Source organism: Cydia fagiglandana, chromosome 2, assembly GCF_963556715.1.
Source record: "Cydia fagiglandana chromosome 2, ilCydFagi1.1, whole genome shotgun sequence".
Classification (NCBI taxonomy): domain Eukaryota; kingdom Metazoa; phylum Arthropoda; class Insecta; order Lepidoptera; family Tortricidae; genus Cydia; species Cydia fagiglandana.
Window position 1 is genome coordinate 12,183,764 of NC_085933.1, and position 21,134 is coordinate 12,204,897.

Below are 21,134 nucleotides of genomic sequence, written 5' to 3' on the forward strand. Positions count from 1 at the left end.
CGGCCTATCCGGCTATTATTTTACTATCCGGCCGGATACCGGATAGTGACCTTCTATCCGGCCGGATACCGGATAGTAACATTGCCTGATTTCGGAGTAAACAAATTGGATTTAAGAAACAGACACGGTCATAATCGTACCTGTTTATTATTTTAAAACAATTTAATCATTCCACTCTTGCACGCGCACTTATTTCGAACCCAGAAATAAGACCGCGCGAACGTTTACTAGGAAACAGGTAAAACCTGCAGAATGCGCACCTGAAAACCGAAATGTAGGTATAGTTCCGCCGGCCGAATATCCGGCGGCCGGATACCGGATATTCGGCCAGTGTCTAGGCCGGATATGCGGTATCCGGCCAAACAACTATCCGTTGCATCTCTACTAATTAGTGCTATCAGGAGAATTAAGCGTTAAAAACTCCCTTCAAACAACGTACAGTATCTTGGAGTTTGTCCAGATTTCTTCAAGCATTATATTATGACAAATCAAAATAGTATAGGTACATTCATAATGTAATGAATTGACATTTCCATTAGGTTTGACAAGGGTTCCACAATGATACGGCATAGAACGTCGGTAGCTGCGTACATACCACCAAAGTAGACAGGACTAGCGGATCTGATGATAAAAGCCAGACATTACCAAAACTAATAGCAAACCAAATAGCTGTGGTTAAATTTTACAGCATAAAATACCTATGCAAATTACTGGTAACCATAACCATAATCTGTTTAATTTAATTAACATTGTTAGAAGGGGTATTCTTTTTGTAATTAGTTTGGTTTATGTAGGTAAGTATATTTTATAGTCTGTGTTATTATTTTATTTCTAGGTTTAACTTTAGTTTTAGTATTGTACTATACAGGTGAATAAATAAATGAACATAACACCTACACTACCTATAGGTATGTAGGTACAGTCACCTGCAATAATATGTTATACAACGAAGGCCGCAAAAATATGTAACACACTCTTATGGCTCTACAAATAAGATCGTGTCAGATATTTTTGCGGCCCTCGTTTTGCATCAATTATTGCAGGTGACTGTAACTACCCACTTAAGAACGTTGAAAACAGGTGTATACCTACTTTTATACCTATATAAATATGTACTGTTATCAAACAAAAGGGCTTACGCTGTTGATAATGCGCTAATGTCATAAATATACAATTAAAAGTCACGACAATACATATAGCATAACCAATTAACTATCAGTATTACAATAATATTATGTCTTCTACGAGTATAGTATGGTATGCAAGTTTACGGAGTTTAGGGTATGTAAAAGTATCTTGCTGTTCTCTTTCTGCTTTTAGCACTGTCTCATTAACGTTTTACCAAAAGCGCTCGGGCAGAGGCTACTATTAAGCTTTTTGCTCGGGGTTATTAATTATGATCCCTGATGAAGTTCAGTTACTAAGCTGGCCCATCAATCTTGCCACTTAGAGACAGAGTGATGTATGACTCTCAGATATTGGCAGAAACCCACACACGTTGTTATTATCTAAACATACTTAGTTAATAGATATAATAACGTTCCTATTATTCAAATTACCATTGCTTGATGGAAATTCTAAGTTTATTCTCAAAATAAATGTATGTAGGCGTAGCTCAGGGAAATATTATGTTTTGCCTAGAGTATTATAAAGAGACTTATAAAAGAAACCTAAACCATAATATAGGTACATATTATGCTTATACCGCTATGCTCTCTGTTCGATTTACTCATTTTTTTTTGTATTACTCAGCTCGCAGGCCGAAGGAGCTTGATCCAGTCCCTCCTCTCGATGGTAGCCTACGGAGACTGATGCCCGATCACCGCGGATCAACGCCTCAGGGTATTTTTTAGAGTTCGTACCTTAAAAGGGAATTAAAATATCTGCCAAATGCAAGTCGGACTCGTGTCTCAAGAGTTCCGTAGGTACCTACCTCACAGTGGCGGAGCGTCCATAGAACTCGATTCCCATATTCATCCCATATTCGATATTCAGGTTCTTGGGCCATTTTCTTTAAACTTAGAAAGAAAAGGAAGGGCAACTTAGCTATGGCTTGCCTACGAACAATCTAGACGCGCCGCCACTGCTACCTCACACATTTTTTTTTCCTTTAATTCGATTCACGCTTGACTTACAATATATACTTCTGTAATCTATAACAACTATTTTCTCTATTATTTATATAGTTTTATGCCCAGTAGTTTGGGAGGGATAAGGAAAAGTAATAGTCAATTCTTGCATTTTTCCTTATGTAACTTCAAAACTATTTGTTTAAAAAATAAAATAAAAATATATTTGGAATTCTTATCTCGAGCCTATTTATTTCACGTCACACGATATGAGGGTGACCATTTCTATAAAAAATACTACTGGGATACAACTTAAAACCCAACTATTTCCCACAAATCATCCGGATCAAGAGGTAATGGAAGGACGTAGGCCCCTCACGTTATTTTGCTATTATGGTAACATTTATTTACCACAAGGATGTGCCAAAACGAGGATGCGCCGCAAAAATATTGTGCCAAAATGCAAATAAATATGCTAAATAAAAAATATCTTCATTCGACTAAAAACAATGTAATTAATTTAATCTATCAACTTGAAATGTGTATACACTTAACATCATTAAGATGTTGTTGATAAAATAGGGGTCCCTGTAATCTGAAAATAAAACAACTTAGTAAGGTAGGTCAATTCTACCGATGCAAGCAATAATAGTTAGGCAAGCTAAAAATATTCCCTATAATACAGACTACGTTTATAGTCCTCAAAGTTATGACAGCTGATGCTTCCGGTAAGTACTTTGCAGCGCTGCGACTGTTTAACTTTGAACGTTCCGCTCCCGTTCAGAGCCGGTATAAACAAGTAGCAAGAGTGACTAAAGGCTTTTACCGTTTCCGTAAAAGCCTCAACGACGTACACTTTATCGATAAGAACCAAGGAACTTCCACGTGCTTTCAACAACATTCAGCAAGTGCGGAAAATTTAACATTTGGTAATTCAAAGACATAAACACAAAAAAAAAGATACTTGTAATGGGCCATTACTAATGGCAAATAAATCAGTGAAATCTATAAAGGTAAAAATACGTTGCTGCGTACCTATATAGGTATGTTACGAGGAATGGGCGCAGTGTAGTGTAGTTGACTGTCGACTTTTCGTAAATAAATATCACCAGATACATGTGGATGTAATGGGCAAAAGTTTTATAAAGATTAAAGAAAACATGTTATAGAACATTATATGGTGTCCAATTTGTCTGAGTGTTGTACGGATAGTGGCAAAAGTTTTTCGATAAGTCCGACCGATAACAACTAAACTTCACCACATACGAAGCGTGTTCCACTTAGCACTAACTTGGAAAACGTTTTGTAGATTACGTTCAACAAGAATACTTATTATAGAATAGCGAAATATATTTTTTTTGAAATTAACTGTTGCAAAATCGGTCAGTTATTTATTTAATTAATTAGTCACGTGATCATTAAAAACGCCATTCTTCTTGTTGATTTACTAATTTCCTTATCGCGACATGAAACGCATATTTAAAAAATAACACTTTCTGCATAATTTTATTCCATGTATATCGCGTTACCCTTAAAGACAATATTTGTACGGAAATGTCCAGCTAAAGAGCCGTTTTCATTGCTAAGTGCAATTGTAAATTAAATATGATTGTAATGTTTATAAATTGGTAACATTACAGTTATTTTTAATAGATGAAAATCCCCTACTCATAAAAATAGCATGTGTATATAGACTATATATTAAAATGTTATTTTATTTTACTTACGACAACATTATACAACAGGTATCCTGCAATATTAATAAAGTTATAAACCTGCCTAAGACTTAACTACGCTTACGGTTTCACCTTTTCTTTTTCACAAATGTTAGTACATAACACCAAAAACGGGTACGTGGGAGTAACTTTGGTACGAAGACGAGTCGACCAATGATAGCCGCCGGTGCTTGGTCGAATCCGATGGCTTTTGTTTAGACATTATGAGAACGTACGAATGGTCGTGAACAGGGATATCAGCGTAGGTAATATTAAGCTTTCGAAAGATATTTCGTAGGTATTTATCGGTTTTGGTGAAAATGCTTTCGATTCAGTTCTTATAGAGAGTAGGATTTTGTGCCCGTGAAAAATCTAACATAAAATTTTATAGCCTTTGATTATTTCGGGTTTATAATCTACCGTTGACTATTAATCGCTGAAAAGCCTGTAAAGGGTTCGAAATGGTGAGATGTATTTTAAATTCGTATTATATATTCGGTTTACATTATTTTGTTTTATTTTAATACATTTAGCAAGGTGGCCCTGAATAACCCCGAAATATTTTTTAGATAGATCGGATTATTATTACTATGGACTAATCGCGTTTTTATACTGCAGCGCGACTTAACAGTCTTAACACGCTGTTTACAAGAAAACTACTGGCTCTTTACTATCTTAATTAGTTATTACGTTCCAGGACCATTTCATTAGACCCATGTTGATCTCTCTCTTCGATATTTCGAGTTATTATTTGCGCCCATTGCATTATCACAATTATATCAACAATTAGGTAAAAAAATTATTACTGTGTGAACTACACTTGAGTGAATTTAATTTAGTTAGCAGTGAATCATTTAGGTACCTACTTGATAAGTATATAGGTTTTTTTTACGATTTGACTCGAGTGTTGTTTGTTTCAAATTTTATAAAAAAAAACTTGCTTACACGTAGTTCATGGTGATCAATGATCATATAAATAGGAATTTCGAAAGGTTCCACAGATTTTATCGAGCTAGCACAGATTTACTCCAAAGCCGAGTAACAGGAAAAACCTGTTTTCTGAGTTAATCGTCTTTACACGCTTTACTCGCAAGGTCTGTAGAAAAGAGAAAAACGGATTTAGAATAGCTTTCTTTATCACTGGCGTGAGATTTTAACCTTCTTAGAAACTGTACAGTTCTTTGTCATTTTAGTATCGTATAATGAATATTCTTCTTCTTCTTCCTCGCGTTGTCCCGGCATTTTGCCACGGCTCATGGGAGCCTGGGGTCCGCTTGACAAGTAATCCCAAGAATTGGCGTAGGCACTAGCTTTTACGAAAGTGACTGCCATCTGCCATTCCAACCCAGAGGGTAAACTAGGACTTATTGGGATTAGTCAGGTTTCCTCACGATGTTTTCCTTCACCGAAAAGCGACTGGTAAATATCAAATGATATTTCGTACATATTAGGTTCTGAAAAACTCATTGGTACGAGCCGGGGTTTGAACCCGCAACCTCCGGATTGAAAGTCAGACGTCATATCCACTCGGCCACCACCGCTTATAATAAGCGTTTCGGATGATAAATATTAACTTGGCTAAATCATAAGTATATCTTGCCCTGGATTTGTTGCTTCTCTACTCCCACCATTTGTCTGGCTGTCATAGCAACGGTAAGAGCGGAGATTGATTGATTGATGATTGATTTGATATAAAGCATTGTATCTCGCGCTAAAGGAGTTGTTTACGCCAATCATCGAGGGCTGCTTATTAATATTGTCTACAACATTTTAAGAGCGGTTGTTACGCATCATGGGGTAGTACAGACGCCATCGGATATATCGGAGCGGCCAAATTATTATTTATTTACTGTGCTTGGACATACTGTGAACCTCTTCCCTTCACTCGTACTTGTCCGTACATATATTGGCATGAAGGAGACGCACGATACCTAAATGACATCATTCAGATATCATTTTGATATTAGTGTAAGACACTTATAGGTACGTGCGTTAGTGGTACGTATGTTCTTTGTATAGGCCTGAGAGACAAACGTAAAATTCTTGTCTTTTTATCAGGCTTTGTTTTAAAGAATTCCTTTTAATATTTTCTATGGCGGCCTAATTAATCACAAGAGCTGCCATTGAATAGTTACAAAGGAAATTTCCTTCCTCGGCACTGCTTTTAGGCTGGTATTAGCATACACTACAAGACGTCTAGCTTTAAATGACCTGCTATACCTTTCTCTGATATGACGGAGACGGTAGTCTTTGAATACTGTGGCAGGGATCAGGTGTGACTGGTTGTCTTTCACTCGTTGTTCGTTAGTAGGGATCGGCGTCCGGTTGTCTTATCAAGCCATATCCGGCTTTGGATCCATTTTGTTTCTTTGAGGATGTACTCGGATATCCGTAAGCACTCTGAATCTTGAATACAATAGTAGGTATCTACATTGGAGAATCAATGTTATTTAGTTGTTGCTGTGTCAATAACTTATTTTTAAAATCTGTCAAGTTCTATTTAAAATCCCCCTCGTGAAAGGGAGGCCTATGCCCAGCAGAGGGAGGTATCTATAGACTAACATTTTTTTTCTATTTATACATAACTAGCAGTCCCGGCAAACTTCGTACATACTCGCACCGTCCCTGTCTATGGATGTCAAGTTGTCGTATTTTAAATGGTGTAACCAACCCGACTTTGTTTTTTTATCTACATTTATACAGATACATATATAATATGAGGTAAGATAAGATATGATTGATGATATCCTGTTATCCCTCATCAGGGACATAGGGCTCTCAGAAGGGATTTCCATTCTTCGCGGTCCAGCGCGGCCTCTTCCAGCTCCGCCCAGCCGAGGCCAACTGATGCCGCCTCTTTTTCCACTGTGCGCCTCCAGGTGGTACGTGGGCGACCTTGTCCTCTTTTTCCGGGAATTTTCCAGGTCAGCCCTTGCTTGGATAGGTGATTGTTTGGCCTTCGTAAAACATGTCCTATCCAGCGCCATTTCCGCAGAAGTATCTCCTTAGCTAAAGGGTTTTGGCCAGTCAGTTCCCATAGTTTAACATTGGAGATGGTCCGTGGCCAGTGGACTCCTACGATTCGCCGCAAACATTTGTTTACAAACACCTGGAGTCTACTGGTTATGTCTTGCTTGACGGGCCATGTCTCGCATCCATATAGGAGGACCGACTTTACGTTCGAGTTGAAAACCCTTAGCTTGGTGCGGCGAGTGATGACTGTGGAAGTCCATACGGGTTTCAACTGCGCATATGCGGCGCGGGCTTTATTGATGCGATTGAAGATAAGATATAGGATAAGATAAATACTTGATTGTAGACATTGTAGTGTATGTAGGTTGTAGACTAAATCCTGAAAATACTTTCTTCAGTCGCTGGAACTATCATCTGCAAAGATGCTATGGCCAATATGATGATGATGACATACTTAATTACTCATACAACCTGAGAACTACCTACCCCAAATATTATAGTGGTATATGTCAAAAACAAATACATACTTACATGCCACAAGAAAGATTGACCATGTCGGCCCAGTCGATGGGAAAGTACGCATGAAAGACACGACGGAATAAGACCAAAATGTCTCGTGATTAAATCCGCCTTAACCCGCATTTCTGTTTCATCAAATGATTTGATTGAGTGGAAATGCTGAACGTTTGGGTCACGTTTCAATTCAGTATAAATTCACCGACTGCATGCTAGTGAAATGGTATACTCGTATTGAACATTTAACCGATTCCTAGGAAATAACTGACTGCTATAAAATAAATATTATTTGCTTATTCCTAAAGACGCATAACTTCGGACTGCCACTGATATTTACCAAGATCATTTGTTCTATATTTGCGAATACTTAGATTTTAACGTAAAATTTTGTGTGTTTGTATTTTGTACGGGGGAACGTAATTAATAAATGTACCAAGTACAAAATATACAGGGGAATTCTGCATTACTAATGCATATTTGTGTGCTATAAATGTGTAGGTAGTTTTATTTCAACAGGCAAATCTTGAAGTACACTAAAAGCTTCCGCTACCGTGTATTGATATTTCACTCTTATAGAGGGTTTGCTCGCTAACATGCCAGGTAACATTAAGAGTATGACTGTGTCTGTTGCTTTCTCCAATGCCAATATTTGTTACCCTTTCAACACTGTACCTAAATTATACATTTATATATATGTTTTTTTTAAGTACTCTAGGTATAAAATTATTTAAATACTTGTTTACATTAATATGAAAACCTTTTAGGAATATGTTCATAAGTCACACTACGAACATAATACCTATATTCATTTTTCATGGAATCCATCATCAGAACTCGACCTGTTGCTTTTTGAAATGTTGCTTAAAACCTTACTTGTAATTGCTTACCAGTTCAATAATGTACATTCATATTTTTATATATTATCAATACCACGTTTAAAGTTCCGACTTTAAAGTTAGCAAGCTTCTTTGCTGTAGCAATAAAAAAAATTATACAATTTGGATAATTAATTGTTATATATATACACTTTAGTATATTTATTGATAGGTCTACTACAAAAGTCATTACCAAGTCGAAGAAGAAACTAAATATTCATTAGTATGCGGGTTGTTATACTCTAGTAATGAACCCGCCGGTACTGGTAAGAATTAGGATTCCCATTAATTGAGTTACTTAAAGGGAGTTTATGCACTGGTGAGACAAGACGAAGGGTAGCGAGAAATTCTATACGATCGTGGATTAAATAAATGATTATACTTATGTATTATATTTACCTCACCTAGCTACTATACAAAAAGCGGAGGAATAGCTTAAGATATTAGAAAGGTGAACGCAAACTCAGGTGGAAAATATTACATTCATATAATATTATGATTTTGCATTCATAACATACATACATACATATAATCACGCCTATTGCATTCATAACAATGACTTTTAGTCATACTATGTTGTCAAAATAACCAGAACTGTAGAGGATTGTTATTAATATTATATGCGAACGTACTAGTGGGTTAGTAAACACACTACGAGTAGGGTTTGCAATCCGGATCCGAAATGTATGAAATTATCCGGATCTGGATCCGGATCCGCGGATCTTCCCATACACTTCGGATCCGTCGTGCAAACCCTAACTACGAGTAATAACCTTAGGTACCACATAAAGAACTGGCTTAAAATCAATTTTGTTTCCATTAGCTAACAGCACAAAATAAACTGAAACAAACGAGAACACGGAGAAACCGCTTAACAATTAATGTTGCTAAGTAGCAAGTAATAGAACAACAACGAGAAAAAGAATGTAAAAGTTTCCTAGCCGTAGTGAAACTTATCTCACAATACGACGGGAAGTTATAGCATTTTTCTTACTTAATCGTTCGACTTCTGAAGTAATAAGAAACCTGATGGCCAAGTTTGTTACAAGTGGAACTGTAACATTACTTGCAGATGCTTTAAATCAGGATTTCGCTGGCATTAAAACGGTGATTAAACTTAAACTTTTTATAATACGGTTGGTATTGCTATAGACTCGCGACTGTACTCAATAAGTTTTAGTAAAAAAAGGCTATACTGTCCGTCTTAACTAGTTACACGTACTTACACCATCATTTTTGTATATGCTTACAAAATATATTTAATGCCTATCACTGGAATAGGGCTGTGTAAATAAATAAATAATATTTCAATAAATTCGTTATAGTTTATAGTTGTAACCTATAAGTAAAATGTATTTGTTATTTCCCTCTTAAAAGTCTAATTCACTAATACAGGATATTAAATATATGTTTGTTTTTTAACGTTTGAAATGAATGTTTGAATAAATGTAAAAAAGGTTGTTAATAAAAGCGGTTGCACATGTAGCCTGAGGATCCTAAAGCCGGACATCCGCCGTCGGCCGCATCCGCCGTCTCTGTCTGCCTGTGAAAGCCTTTTAGTTCAATTTAGCGTAAAAACGAGACCGACCACTCCATTTCTAAATTTTATGCCCCTCGGAAAACGACCACCATGTGCTTATAGACAAAAAAATTAAGATCTTTATCTTCTTTAGCGTGCACTCGCCCAGTGCGTACAAAATAGTTGGCTCCCTAAGTATTTGTTAAACTTATAATACTCGTACATAATACAAAACGCTAGTTCTAATTTTGTTTTCGATTGAATCTGATTATTATTATTAGTTTTGAATCGCGTAAAAGTGTGTATACTTAACATTTCTCTACTTTCTAATTTAACTCATATGGACTTATTCAATCCACTATTTAACCTTGTATCTAAATAATGAATTCACGTCCTGAGGTCTTATAATTATTAACCCCAAGCATCATATGGTCTTGAGCGAGTCCAAACAATAACGTGCTACTTCATGCGACCAATGCCCATTATTATGAAAGAAAACATGAAGAATATTGTGCCACAAATATACTCGTAGATGTCCTTTTGTACGTTCACGGTCGCTGCCATCGCGTATTTGCAATTTTCAGTAAAGGCATTTACAAAAATATAATAATAATAATAATAAGCCCCCAGGGCAGCTTGTGGCGAGCTGAATGGGAAGTGACGTCCCTTGGGTCCCATAGCCCCGAGAGTCGGTCAGGCCCCTCTCTCCGGCTTGCCTTCATTGGCCGGCTGGAGTGAACACTGAGCAGGGACCGCAGGACTCTCACCTCTGGCTTGCCTTAACCGGCCGTCCAGAGTGGGGTGTCAGAGCTATATGCTCGCAGGGTGGAAGTGAAACATGCCTAAGACGCGAGTTGGCACAGTGGCTGCTTACAGCCACTGGGTAGAAAGCGGTGCACACCTCTCCACACCCTGAGCCGCTCACGCGATGTTGTCCCCTTGTCGCTCCGTGCGAGCGGCCGTTTTCGGGGACCCATATTGTGAGTTGGCGAGTCACCACCTGCCTATTTTTCGTGTTTTATAACATATGATCAAGGCAGGTGCCATAGTTTCTTCCATAGTCACAGTTACCAGTCCATTAGCATCTCAACCCAATAGCCCATCAGTTCTTTTTGTTCCTTTTTCTTGCAATAGTCCTACACTAACCGGGGCTTGTCCTTGGGTGCACTACTATAGCGCAAACAGGGGTAATCGTCGGTTAGTGTCACATCACACTTAGAGTAAATTGTCAATTTACAAGGGGCCTCTACGTGTTGGCTTCGGCCCCACGCACGCCTACCAAAAGTCCGGGACCCCATGGTCCCGAGATTATGTAAATGACACACATAATAATAATAATAATATATTTAAACAATAAGTATTATATTACCGAGTAGACGTGAAGCAGTGGTGGCCGAGTGGATATGACGTCTGACTTTCAATCTGGAGGTCGCGGGTTCAAATCCTGGCTCGTACCAATGAGTTTTTCGGAACTTATGTACGAAATATCATTTGATATTTACCACTAGCTTTTCGGTGAAGGAAAACATCGTGAGGAAACCTGCATACATCTGCGAAGAAATTCATAGGTGTATGTGAAGTCCCCAATCCGCATTGGGCTAGCGTGGGGACTATAGCCCAAAAACCCTCTCGCGCATGAGAGGAGGCCTGTGCTCAGCAGTGGGACGTAAATAGGCTGAAATGATGATGAGTAGACGTACCATAATTTCATTCAATTGTGACCGGACCTTTGATGAGTCAAAAATAGACGTCAAAATGTACTCATAGTTTCGTAATTAAAATGTATTATCATCAATGAAATTGCCTACTTTCTTCAATACTTCAACATCGTGAAGGCGAGGAATCCGTGTAATTGACTTGGTACCTAATTGAAACTGAGAATGTCGCTGCAGAAATTCTGCTAATATTCTCTAGTACCTACATCACGGAATTTTAGAGCCTGAATTTAGTTGAATTTAAAGGACCAGATAAATTCCTTCATATTAGGTATAATAATAGTAATAATTAGATGAAAGGCTCGTAAATACTAAATAAAACAGGCAGGTTATTTTGTAGCTACATGAGGCGTTTATAATGCGTGGGTAATATAAGATCTAGCAATATACATTATATATAGATATTTAAAAAGTTGAGAGAAATGTTTATACATTTCAGTAGTCGATTAAGTATTCATACCTACGTCATATAGTAAATAGTAATAGTAGGTATAACGCGAGTGTACGTAAAGTATATAGGTAAATAGTCACTATGTGGTACTTATAAACCGCCTTTATGGTCATTAAGTTAATAACGAGAACACAATGCCCAAAAAAATCATATAATAGAGTCGGTTAGAAAAGAAAAAAATAATATATATCTATCCGCTTCTAATTTACTTGGCTTTTATGTTTGATCTCGGTACATATTTTATTTTCGTTTAAGAAATCCAATGAGATATTGTGTAATGCAATGCACTTTCTTAACGAAGACATTTCTTTCCCAGAAGTCGTTACGTTACTCGGTTATTATTTGTTCCCTGATTCCTTTTGTCTGAAAAGTTAGTAGAGCAATCTAAATAGTAAGACAATGATTAAAAACATTTCTTGTCTACTCCTCACTTGATCATATTGTTCACGTTCATTTTGTAAAATGTATCAAATTAAAATTGGTAAATAAAAAATAAATAAAAATTCGAGAATAAAAATCCTTTGCTTGCTAGAATATGGTAACAAGTAGGCGTGCAAATTGTAGTTAACAATTATAACCTATTTCAAAATTATACTTCAACACGAATCAAACGGATATCTTTCCCGCCTGTGCGGTATCATGTAATATTTTATTAATGAGCATGAGCTTGCGTTATTATCTACAACAGATTGTACTTAACTCAATAAAATTTATACTCAAAAACGAATTCCTAATGCAGTAAACAACTTAAATCAAAGGCCCTGCCCGTATCAAAATTTCTATTAAAAAATGCAAAGCCTTCGTAACCTCGCGTGTACCCGTCTAATGTAATAATATCGGTAGGAGGATATTACAAAGCCATTACATTACCTGAAAAAGTGCATAATGCATGCAAAGAAAGAAAATGTCCGTTAGTTAATTGCTCGTAGGGAAAACGAAGGAAAGTCTTTTGTTTTTAGAGTAGGTAGTACTCGTCTTGAGAGGTAAACCAGCTCCATTAGAGAATATGGCTTTTTAAGTAAGGTTCTTGCTCGGAAATATTATCATTATGCTCGTAATAACCGAAGCATTATGTTGAGGGCTTAGTAAATTTTCATACATAATTATTCGCCAGATCCTGCAAAGTGGGCCTATAGGTGACATTCGGATGACACCAGAAGTTGCATTACTGTTGCAACGTTACTGCAGGGGTGTGGATGTCGCCACTGTATCTACCTGTCAATTAACTTGATAAAATAAGTGACGGACTGAACATCATAATGGCCGGAATAGTGCGAAAACCATGCAAAATTGCAAGTGCACTAGTTACAAGCTATTTTCAACTAAACATATACGGCGATATGTAACACAAATTTTAGTTCACTAAATTCAAGAAAATTTAAATAAACATACTAACATACCTCAATGTTTGGTTTCCAGACGCAGCGTCATGTTTATTTTTCAAATGTAAGTTAGATGTCGGAGCATATTCTTGGGCTGTTCTCCTGATTCGATTCGAGTACTGTATCTGTCAGTGACGACTGTTCGGATAGCGAAGAGTTAAAGAAGACCTGAAACTTGCAAAAGTGAGATTGCACTTAGTAACGTGGGTTATAAAGTTACCAAATAAATGTTGCTTTAAGTGAGATAACGTTTGAAGCTATCTCAAGCGGATCAGAAATTCACAAAAGTCATCATTTTAAATTTTAATTTAAAAATGTTGGTACAAATTCTAATTGAAAGTCCTCATATGTATATGTAGTTTATGCATTTATCCATTTATAACTATTTTATTAACTGTGTGATACTCGTATAATTATCGTGGTAACCCATTAGAGCTCTAAGTTTATTCTAGTTCCATAAAGGCGATATTAAAAATCAAAATACGACTATCTCTTTTTCTTTAGTTAACAACATTACAGACGATACTGCAATGCAACATTAAAATGACCTCTACGATACCCGCGACTTTGTAGGTCAAGCTCTATTATGCTAGGGTGGATGAATGCCTCGTTGCACTTGGTGTTTCTATAATTGTTTATCGTTTCTATTTACTGCATTCAGAAGCTTTCTTAAATGAGATTACAGCTTGAATATTATGATAATATACAGGGTGACCAAAAAATAAGTGTATTTCCGTTGCCAGGGAGGTTTTGGGATTATTACTGAGCAACTTTTATTAAGGGACCAACCCTGAAATCGCGAAAAAAAATTTGATTGTTTCATACATTTTGTCTGGTCCATTCTCTATGGGAGGTTAATTTTTTCTTCGCGATTTCGGGGTTGCTCTTATGGTAAAAGTACCCAAAACTTCCGTGACATCGGTAATACAGATATTTTTGGCCACCCTGTTTAATATACGGTAACTCATAATTGTATATACCGGGTGTGGCCAGTAATATGAGCAAAAAAATTAACTGTAGGCTGTACTCCTCATACTGATCAACATTTGTTCAGCGACTTTTGAAAATAACTTGTAGTTTGATTTTTACACTTGAAAGGTTATTCAAAGACGCAATGTATTGCGAATTTTGTTATGTTTAAGGCTTGACAAGTAACGTCAATCACAATGATATGACGTGGCGATGGCGTCCATTGAAAATAATATTTATTTTGTATGCAAAATAGGGAGTATAAATACTTCATAATTTTTAAAAGTTGTTGAACAAAAGTGTCACCGTTTGAGGAGTACAATCCATGTTTTAATTATTTGCTCATGTTACAGGCCACACCCGGTATGTACTTAGCATCATACCTTTGAATAATCTATTTACTTTTAAATGTTAGGTTACATTTGGTTAGTAAATAATAATCCATCAATCCAAAAACAGATATAGAGACAATCAAAATGCATGGCAACTCGATGACTCGTATATTTTCCTTTCAGAATGCTGAATTATTTAAATTTTAAAAAGAAAAAATGTTGACTTGAGTTACCTAACCATTTCTGGCTTTAAATATCATAATTAATACTATGTTGTCTGTAGGTAATCTGTAATGAATTTTATTTATGGGAGTTTGACTATCGTGATTACGGTTTTCATATTTTCCACTTTTACCACAAACCATAAACAATTGGCTTACCAAACCATAGTTAGTTAATGCAGGTTAGCTTCATACTTTTATCATCAAAATACTCCTAGATAGTTTCAAGTAAAACAGTGCAGTACCTAAATACAGTATATAAGACGATAACAAACTCACGTGCCAGTAGTAGTTTAATAACATTCACTTATATAACATCTTTAAAAATAGGAGTTGAACCTGTCCAAGTGTTTTTAAAGAAGTTACTGTAACAAAGCGAGTAAATCGAGCGAGTACCATGCATTGTGCTCAGATTAAGTGAGAATAGATGGCGGAACTGTCCTTGCGCAGGACAAAAGCGCTCGGTATTTGTGGCAGCGCTGAAACCGGAACAATGGAAGGTGCAGTTAGGAAAACTGTGAAAAAAAAACACAATAGGATTAGATACTTTTAGCTGAATACTAAATCCTTCACTAAGCACTGTCTACAATGCTTGTGAGCTTTTTTGTTTTATACAGAAAGGAAGTGTAGGTACATATTTAACGTGTGGAATATTTGTCCGAATAGTTAAGCGAAACATTCTTTTTTGTACTCTAAGATCCCGTAATATATTTTTTTTATAATAATATGAAAGTGAAAGCAATGATTACGTATGCCATGCATAGACGTGAGGCAAATTGTAAACTAGGTACTTACCTATATTTGGGGGCCTGATACACTGTAAATGTTATAAGGGGACATCTATGGTCTTGTTGCCTGCTAAAAAACAATTTTTAATTTTGATTTGATTAAGTCCTACGAGTATTTCATCTAAAAATATACATACTAGTCATACTACATATATAATATCAATTGTGTAAGCAATTAATTGGGCCGTTGTGCGTACGCATCCAACCCCGACTTGTGGACGGGTGCCAACGCATTTGTTTTGTGAAATGTGATTAAGTAGGTAATTAAAGTAGAAGAATCTAACCTACATTGATTTCACACATTAATTTTTTTTATTACTCAAGTTATTTGTCAGAACTGGTAATCAGAAAAAAAAACTATATTTTTACTAAATACATAAGTACATAAGTCTTCATATATTATACCTAGACACATTTGGTTTTAAATTAATTGTATAGATAAATAATCTCTTCTAGTAACTAAAGTTGTTTGTTATCGGCGAGGGATCCAATGGCCAGGAAGGATTTTAGCTAATGCTGCCGATGCCACAGGATAGCTACAGCACAAGGCATCCTGACTACACTACGCGAATTGCTGCCTTAAAACCAATGGAGTGTATAGGGTGATACTTATTTCATCGCAGTATTTTTTTTCTACACGCGTTATGGTCTCTGACTCTAAAAACCGATGTGCATTGATTTTAGGCTTAATTAGGTTTTAAGGGTCGCTACAGCACATATTTTTTGATCCTCCATACAAGGTGTTTACCATTTGGATTTTTAGATTTTTCTTTGTGGGACGACGTATCATTGTACAACGTAATATAAAATAACACCGCTGCTTTTTTGAAACTATTTTTATCCACGTTATAGGAACGAAATATGAATTAAAATATAAATTAAATTAGTTGCGTTATTTTCTGTTCAATTTCCGTGTTCTTATTGTAATGGAAAAATATTTAGATAACAAAATACTTCTATGAAGCCGGACGGGCGATTAAATCTGTGTCTCGAATAGTGTCGATGGACTGTCAAGTTGGCAGCGATTCCGTGTTGCCAGGGAGATAGGTCTGAATCCCTTCGAAACCAGTTCGATCGCCAACTAGTTCTTACCAAAATAATTATTATCATTCTCCATGAACGGGTAGGAATGTATAGATTGTCGAGTCTTCCTTTCCCTTTCTTAAAAATATCATACCGTGCTTGTCCAGCAGCGTTTACCACGCTCTGTTCTAATTTCCGTATTTAGAATTTCACGTCAGTTTTGTTAAATGCCTTGGGATTGTAACCCTGGCAACATCGAAGAGGAGGCACCGAGGGAGAATGATTCGGCCATTTTGGGACTTGGATTTTCTTCCCCGACCTAGCCGGGCTCGGCTTTATATTAAATAATTGGGACAACGTTCTCATCTTTGGTAAGTAATCTTACATTCGTTTGTGAAGACCGTGAAATTCGGAATCTGTTGTTGGATTATGCGATTATTGACGTGAACCGTTTATTTCAGCCTGCCCTCAGGTGTACCTTGAGGTTAACCCGTTTCCCGAAAGGGCGAACCAGGAGCGTCCTGGGCACTTCGGAGTTGATATTCGATCACTCATAAACCCCGGCAAGACGATTTTCCTCCGACAGGTAAGGCGTCGTTCATATACTTTTGTCAGAAATTGTATGGCGTGCCATGCGGCCACATAAAAGTATCCCGCGTAGCGCTGAATTCTATACTGTAATATAACCCCAAAGGGTTACGCATGGAAACCCTTGTTCCTATGTGAAACGGACTCTCACGTGGCACGGACCACAGATTCTTGGCGTGACCTGAGCCAGTGGAACTAATCCCGTACCCGGAATTTTCCAGGAGGTGTCTACTAGGGGCGCGGCCTTTGGTAGGCCAGATTCTGTGCCAGTCGACCTGTGCAGCTGGCCCCGCCAGAGTCGGAGCTATTGGAACCTCCGGCCATCTGGTCGAGAGAGAGAGCCGTCGACTGTCGCTACAGTGCAGCTAAGCCTTTCACTACTTTTTCCTAAACTGCGATTTTGGACTATTCACCTTTTAGTATTAACTATCCAATAGCGCAATCGACCAAGTATCACCAACAATAATTAAAACCCGGTTAGATAAATATAAATTTAGTTTACTATCAATAAGTCGTTAAGTAGTGTTTAAGCTCAAAAGTGTAAACTTAACCAGGCCGGCAATTAAATTGTACCTGTCCACTATCGGGTTGTTTGTTTTATCCCCTTCAGGACCCTTAGTTTAAAAAAAAGTATTACATCTCTCTTCTCGGCCTCTGGTAAGGGTGTCTCTAAACGGGAAAAATAATTAAGCATTACGCTGACATAGTTAACTATTGACTCATCAAAACCCTGCGTCCTAGCACGTATTTCCCTCATAAGTCGGACATTATAATCTAATGGGAGGTAATCACGGATCATCACAGCCTTCAGGTCCGTCCAGCAGTGTACTTGATCACAGATTCCGTTAAACCACGAGGATGCCTCGTCCGTGAATAGTTCGCAGGCGGAGCGAAATAAGGTTGAATCCGGTATGTCACGTGACACACGCACTTGCTCTAACTTACGTAAGAAAGCTTTGACACAGGTCTTGCCATCATATTTTAAATTTAATTTTTGCACCAAATTATGGTGTTTTGTGCATGCTGGTAAGGCCGTAGGATTCGGTTTGTCAACCTCGAGTGCGACATCCTTTGACAATGCACTTCTAAAATTAATCAACACATTGTCAAGGCGAGATAGTAGTTTATCCAACTGATCACTTAATTCACAATGCCTTGAGGCCTTACCTCAGCCCCAGCAACTCAGCAACGCTTGATGGACATTTTGTTTGGTCCAGAATACAACGGCCGTATTTTTATATACTTAGACGACATAATAATTGTCTCTGAAACGTTTACACAACATCTAACCCTACTTCGCCACGTACTAGAACGACTTCGATATGCTAACCTTACAATAAACCTATCTAAATGTAAATTCTTTCGTAGGCAACTAAGGTACCTAGGTTTTCTTGTAGACGAGTACGGCTTACGCACGGACCCCGACAAAGTCAAAGCGGTGGTGGACTTCCCCATACCGAAGAGTCGGAAAGATGTTAAACGCTTCCTAGGTACGGCGTCGTATTACCGCCGATTTATTAAAAATTTCAGCAACATTGCTGGACCTCTCAATCAGTTAACGTCCACGCGAAAAGGCGCTCCACCTTTTCGTTGGTCCCCAGAAGCGGATCAAGCTTTTAATGAGTTAAAAGTAGCAATGACCACGGCCCCAGTTCTAGCCTGCCCAGACTTCTCCAAATCATTCTCGGTTCACTGTGACGCTTCAGATTTCGGCATCGGGGGAACTCTGACACAAATATTTGAAGGAGAGGAACACCCACTGGCGTATTACAGTCGATCCCTCACGCCTCAAGAAAGAAATTATTCCGCCACTGAGAGAGAAGCTTTGGCGGTGGTCAATGTTGTAGAACACTTCAGACCATACCTGGAAGGAAGTCGTCAATTTAGGATTGTTACAGACCACGCCAGTTTGAAGTGGTTCCTTAATCTCAAAAACCCCACGGGGCGCCTCGAAAGATGGGGTTGTCGTCTCTCACCTTATAACTTCACAATCGAGCACCGGAGAGGCTCAGAACATATCGTACCGGACGCCTTATCAAGGGCAGTTCCCATCTGTTTAATTGATACAAACACCACTAATAATGACCCTTGGTATTCGCAGATCTATAACAAATGTGAATCCAACCCAGGATCGGTACCTAATTATCAATTGTTAAATGGTCGCCTTTATCGCTACACCAAATCAAAGAATGCCTTAACTACCGATTTCGAGTGGAAAGAGGTGATACCAGTGGAATTTCGTGAAGAAATCATGCATGCTAACCATGCAGTCCCCACTGCTGCACATTTAGGTACCGCTAAAACGTATAACAGGTTAAAACTTCGTTACTCCTGGCCACGGATGTATGAAGATGTAGTCCGATACGTCGCAAATTGCTCGGTGTGTGCCGCTTATAAACACAGCCAACAACCGACTCCAGGCTTCATGGGAAGTGCGAAAGTTTGCAGTCGGCCCTTTCAGTGCCTCAGTATAGACCTGGTTGGACCGCTACCACCCTCAAGGAAACTAAACACTTATATATTGGTAGTAGTATGTTGTTTTACTAAATACTGTATGTTGTTTCCCTTGAGACGTGCAACCGGGGCTGTAATTTCCCAGAGATTAGAAGATCATGTATTCATGATCCATGGTATCCCCCAAACAATTATTGCGGATAATGCATCCTACTTCACCGGCGGGGACGTTCAGAAGTTGTTCGCCAACTACAATATCCCACAACTACACTACACCCCCGTTTACTGTCCCCAGGTCAACACCGTAGAGCGTTACAACAAGACCCTAGTAACAGCAATATCAACGTTCGTTGAATCGGATCATCGCTCGTGGGACGTGAATATTTCTCGTATACAGTTCGCTTTAAATACCTCAGTCAATGAAACAACATCATATACTCCGTTCCTGCTCGTGCATGGACGCCAAGCAGTACCGGATGGCACAATTTACGACGACCCCGAGGAGGTCGACGAAATCGTTTTTTCCCCCCGGGGAGAGTACCTCGACAAGATTAAGACCCTTAGGGCCATTTACCCGACCGTGAAGGAATTATTACAGAAAGCTCATGACCGCAACATCAAGTATTACAATGATAAACGTCGTGATATAGAATTCAACGTCGGAGACGAAGTGTGGAAACGCACCTTCAAGCAGAGCAACGCCGGTAAATACTTCTCGGCGAAGCTAGCACCCAAATATGACAAATGTCGCGTCATTCGGAAAATATCCCGTTTAGTCTACGAGTTGGAAGATGAGAATGGGAAGCGTCTGGGTAAATGGCACATAAAAGACTGCAAGCCAAGTTCTGTCCACACCACTTGACTCCTGTAACGAGACGTACCAATACTCCACAATCCGGGTAGTCTATTATCTTTTGGGAAAGCGCTTTATTTATTTATTTTTTTTATTTTGTTTGTCCATTGAAGCGACGTTGGCTTCAATTTTTTCAACCCGGCAACCTTCAAATCAAGAGTGAACAGGCACCTTCTGGGCGAGCGAGCTCCATCGTAGGCCACGTCTACGCCTCGGCTAGTCTGTGGCCATGAGTAAGCCCATTCATAATAAAAAAAAAAAATTGCACAATAATACTCTCTGACTTGTCTTCCTGCAAAGAAAAAAAAAGAAATAAAAAAAAACATTGAAAAAAAAAGAAATTAAAAAAACACTATCTGCTATGGAGAGTCCAAATTTAGAAAGTGCGGTATGAGTCCCTAAAACTGAATTAGTAAGTCTGAAAAAAATCACATCGGTTTTTAGTGAAATATTGATCACATGAAATATTTCTTCAATGAAACAAGAATCGACCTATAGAGCGAATTTTTTATACTTTTTGCATACTTGTGACTCATGCATCCTGTGCTACAAAAATAGGTACGTCAAAACCTTTGTGACCAGATATTTTGTTACTAGAAATATTTCTGCAGTTTAACCTGCTGCGCATTTAAGCATCAAGTCTGCAAGTTTAAATCTTATACGTATGGTAAAAGCGTCCATTTTAAAATAA

The 21,134-nt window shown here is 38.0% G+C and overlaps 1 long non-coding RNA gene across 1 annotated transcript; it reads left to right on the forward strand.

Moving 5' to 3' along the window:
- The first annotated feature begins 16,453 nt into the window (after positions 1-16,453).
- On the forward strand, positions 16,454-17,719 carry LOC134676763 (uncharacterized). The gene is made up of 2 exons (XR_010099956.1): positions 16,454-17,134; positions 17,358-17,719. It is a non-coding gene; the product is annotated as an uncharacterized LOC134676763 (long non-coding RNA).
- Positions 17,720-21,134: the final 3,415 nt, after the last annotated feature.